The 5,192-nt window shown below is 34.3% G+C and overlaps 1 pseudogene; it reads right to left on the reverse strand.

The window, feature by feature from the left end:
• Window positions 1-716: 716 nt before the first annotated feature.
• Window positions 717-2,050, reverse strand: LOC129305487 (alkane hydroxylase MAH1-like; annotated as a pseudogene).
• Window positions 2,051-5,192: the final 3,142 nt, after the last annotated feature.

Raw genomic sequence — 5,192 nt, forward strand, 5'->3', positions numbered from 1 at the left:
ACCGGAAAGTTGTTAAATGTATCCTGAAATATCTTGCTGGGTTTATCAATCATGGCTTGTGTCTATGGCCATCTAAGAGTAAAAATATTATTGCTTATTGTGATGCAGATTGGGCTTCAGATTGTAATGACAAAAGAAGCACAACAGGATATTGTATATTTTTTTGTCAGAATTTAGTATCATGGTCATCTAAGAAGCAAAACACAGTGGCTCAGTCTAGTATGGGAGCAAAGTACAGAAGTATGGCTTCTACTATTGCTAAGCTACTTTGGCTTAAATCTTTGCTAAGTAAACTCAAAGTCAAAATGGTGCCTATACTTATAGCGTGTGATAATCAAGGTTCTGTCATGATTACCGCTAATCTAGTTTTACATGCAAGAATGAAGTATTTGGAGTTGGATATTCACTTTGTTCGTGATAAAGCTCTACAACAAGAAATTCATGTTCATCATATTCCTGCTTTTAATCAAATAGCTAATGGTCTTACTAAGGCTATTTCTAGTTCTTCATTTTCTGAGTTTACAAAGAATTTACATGTGGAAAAGTACTTCAAATTCAGGGGGCATAATAGTGTAATTAAGTAGATAGTTACAACTGAGTTAGTTAACTTAACTAAGTTATGCTTAACCATACACGTGTATATATGTCTCGGTAATCTTCAGTGATAAGACAACTCAACATATTCTCTCATATTCATTTTCTTTCTTTCTCTTTCTTCATAATTGAATGAAAGACAAGTCTTTACCTAAGCAAGTTCTTGGTTCAGCATTAAAACTAATGAACTTGTATGATAGTACATGCATGATGGGTCCTCTCTCTAAGATGCATCTCTCAGGCTTGAATTCCAAGCAATCCTTTTGCCATGTTTCTTCACACCTTCCCATGGCATACGGGGATATCAATGTCACAGTCTTGGGACCAACCTCATGTCCGCTTGGAAGTATGTTGTGTTTGATTGTTTGCTTGCTCTCAAAAGGTATGGGAGGATACAGTCTCAAAGCTTCGCGCAGAGCACCATGGAGATACACTTGATTTTCATTTCCCTTTCTTCTTTGATATCTTCAAGAATCTTGGCCTTCACTGAAGGGTGTCTAGCGACAAGCCAAAAGAACCAGGTGAGAGCTGAAGTCGTGGTTTCTCTGCCTGCAACAAAAAGATTAAAAGCAGTGTCTCTCAGAAACCTGTCATCCACGTGTTCTTTTCCTGCTTCCTCCCTCACCACACATGTTAGCAAGTCATCGGTTTCTTTCTTCTTCTGGTTCTACTTAACCCTCTCTTTTTGATGCTATACTTTGATGGAGGAACTGGTTAAAAACTTCACATGCTTCGGACATCTTCTTTGGTCCAATCCTTAGCCATCTCTGAAGCTTCCAGAAGCATTTAGGTACCGTGTCTCTGCAGAATATAAACTCCTCAGCTTCATTAAAAGCTCTCTCGCATGCAACTTCCGGGAAGTCAATGGCGAGGCATTTAGGGTTAGATCCTAAGATTGTGGAGCAAATGGTGTCGAAGTTGAAGCGATTAAACGTCTTGCAGATCCACTTCAATTCTTTTCCTCTGTACATGATCAAGAAGAGGAAGCGGACAACTCTCTACGTTGTTCCGAACGATCTTCTCTAGAAACTTCTCGAAGCTTCTAGTCTTAAACAATGAATGGAGAAGTTCCCTGTGGTATTTCCACGTGTCTGAATCTACAGTGAAAATCCCATCTCTGAACGCTTCAAAGATTTCACGAAACTCAAGCCCCTTAACATAGTTGACGAAGTTCTTGCTCAACATATGATGAACATTCATGGGGTCACACGTCAGTAGGTAATTCATTCGAGTGAACCAAGGGCCGGTGAATCTCCCAGTGCGTGCATGTCTTTGCAGAATGAGTGATAAAATCGTGAATCTGCCATAAATTAGTGAGAAGTGGAGGTAACATTCCCAATACTGGCCAATTCGTTAAGAGAGGGTCTCTGCAACATCGTCTCTGATGGCAATAATAGAACAGGAAGAAGAAGAGTGCCACAAAACCTGCTGCTACTTGCGCAGAACCAAGCATCATGCATGCTCGTACTATACTGATATGGAAAGAGCCTTGCTTGATATATTATATAGATGCGAATGTAATATAATAAATCTTTTGTGATATACATGATTACTTTATACATATAAAGGCAATTAATAATTGAAACTAGCTAAGCAAGTTCGCGTTGTGGTCCTAAGTCAATAAATTAAATAACTATTTCTATTATTCGTCAGCTTCTAAGTTGATAAATTGGCGTCTGATATTGCAGATTAGCTAGGTACATGTGACGCAGAACACATGCATGTGTGCTGAGTCAAGCCAAGCCAATAAAGTCGTCGCACATCATAAATCGTTTGGTTTTGGTTCTCATTAGGTGATTATGCTCATCATCGAGTGATCATGCTCATCATCACCTGATGAGCACCTGAGTGATCCAGATTTTATAGAATTTATCTTTTTAATTTAATTTTATATTTACTATAAAAATTATAAAATTTTAATAAATCTACTTTATTATCAATCTGGATAATGTAGATTTAATTTGGATGGTTTAATTTAATATTAAGTTTTTTAAATTTTCATAAATTAACTATCCAGATGTACTCTAGACAAACTAGATCCTTCAAAGAGCATCAGGATAGTCAATTTATAAAAAAAATTTAAAAAATTAATATCAAATTGGATCATTCAGATTAAATTTATATTGTCCAGGTTGATAATAAAATAAATTTGTTAAAATTTTATATTTTATATTTATTAACTATGGCTTTTTCAGTGTAGTTGTAGGTTGTTTGGTAAGCAGTACTTACCATGGTCATGTGTTGGAGGATGTTGAGAATATTATATTTGGTTTGGCCATCTATATTCCATTCATAAATATTATTGGCATTGAAATGTTTAAAAGTTTGATCCTGATGTTCTTCTAACAAGAGGTCAAGGGCTGTGGCTTTTGGGTAATAATAGTTTGAAGGTGTCCTCCAATTAAAAGAGGTTTGTTTTATCTTAGGACGTTGATTTGGTTTGGATGAAGAGGTTTCTTCTTGTTCTGATAAAGCATTAATGGTTAAATTTCTTAGTGCTGGTGATTTAAAGGTTTAGGTAGGACTACATATCTAGGACAACTAGTGTCTTAATTTGTTCCTCTATTTTTTCAAAAGGTTGTTGGAGGGTAAAGGTTCAAATTCTGTTCTAATTTTTGGTGGTACATGGAAAGGTTTGAATAATGGGACTTCAATATTAGGTTTTGATGAAAAGGTAGAAGGAGATTTAATGGAGTTATTGGTAAGGTATTCCTCTAATGTTTGGAGGTATTTATTAGTGTAAATATTTTGTTCCATAAGATTTTGAATATCCTTAGAACTAATTTGCTCATCAATATGTTTCCATTTGAAAGGGGATGCCAAACGAGGGGTTCTTTTATCATCATGAAGGTTTGGAAGTTGGAAGGTTCTTTGAGAAGGAAGTTCTAAATCTATTATATCTCCTTTTGAAGTATGCCATGATTTGGTTACATTGATTATTTTGCAAATGGATATTCCAATTTATTGTCTAATGCATAAGCTTTAAACCATTCAAAAAATGGAAGTTCACTTGCAACATCTCAAGGAAGCTATAAAAATTTCTCAAATTTGTTTTCTTGATAAGGAGGTTTAAAAACATTGATTATTGATGAGGATGGTTGCTCCACATATAGAACTTCTAATGTATTTTATATCAAAGTCTTTGATAATTTAATTTAAATAATTATAAATTTTTGTTAATTTACTTTTCATCGCATCAATTTACACCATACGCATTTATTTTTTTACCATTTCCTGTATTCTATATGCATATTTAGTGTCAATGACAATTTTTAGCTCCATTGCATATATGATGATATAAAGAATGTGTCTATTAAAAGTTATTCTTTCAAGAAAGATTTTCCTTCAAGCTTGACACTTATTTATAAAAATTGTGGTATCTGATATTTTACTGGTTATAAACATCATAATTGCATTAATGTGATCTAACTCTAAAAACAAACCAAAACACTTTAGACTAAAGCTTAATGGAAGAACTACAAGAATAGCCCAGAGTTGGTGCATTGGAATTTAAAAACCATGCTAAATACACCCTTAAGTAGCATTCAATTATATAAAACAAAATTTTAGAAACATAGCATCTCTTAAAAGGAATAATATAAAATAATATCAAGTCCTTTATAAGATAATTAGTGTGAAGGATGAACTGTAATGTCCACCTTAACATTATCAGGACAACACTCTTACACGCTTTTATAATAACCAGGATTAGATAAAATCTCAAGGTTATGACAAACTAAGGGTTTTAAAAATACAATTAGTTAAAATAATGGGATCCTAAGAAAACCCTTTATAAAATATTTTTTGAGCTCAATCATGATTAAATAATTAAGAACAAATACGGCAGCATGGAAATCAAACCACCTCAAAATAGGCTAAAACAAGCCATTTTTTTAAAAAATTTGGCCTATCCACCGCGACGTAAACTACCCCCACCATGGCAGATAGTATAGAGGGATGAGTCCCTTAAAGGCCATTTGTGCCACGATGCAACTACCATGCACCACGGCGTGTACCTACTATCATAACAGTAATTGCTATCATGATAGCTCTCCAAACTTCTGGAACACGTCATTTTACCATCTGATATTTGATTTGGGTAGTTCAAGTATTCACATGAAGCTCTTTCAGCTATCTAACTAACATTACTAGTCTCACACTCAAATAATAATACTTTTAAAAGATTAATACCCAAACCTAAAATAATTTATTTTCACCTCAAAACACACAGAAATGTGTCCAACTCACAATGCCAAATGCCATTACCCTTAGAAACACCTTGACCACCTCAAATGGACCACACACAACAAGACAATTCATTCATATCACACAAGTAAGCGATCACACTCAAAATGACCACCAAACCCCCATTTGATAAAAACACAAAAGGGGTGGATTAAATTTAACACACATATCAACTTGGTCATTTTAGCACAAAAATCACTTCAATTGTATTACTTGTAATTGTAACTTGGCCAAGCATACACAACATCAACCTTGGACCAAGATATGTACACTTATTATAAATTCATACAAGTGATATCCTTAAATAATGTCATGTTCCTAAGTTGGCATTATATATTGATATTATTCATTAC

Source organism: Prosopis cineraria, unplaced genomic scaffold, assembly GCF_029017545.1.
Source record: "Prosopis cineraria cultivar Desert tree isolate PC_DT_omini unplaced genomic scaffold, ASM2901754v1 PC3, whole genome shotgun sequence".
Taxonomy (NCBI): Eukaryota; Viridiplantae; Streptophyta; class Magnoliopsida; order Fabales; family Fabaceae; genus Prosopis; species Prosopis cineraria.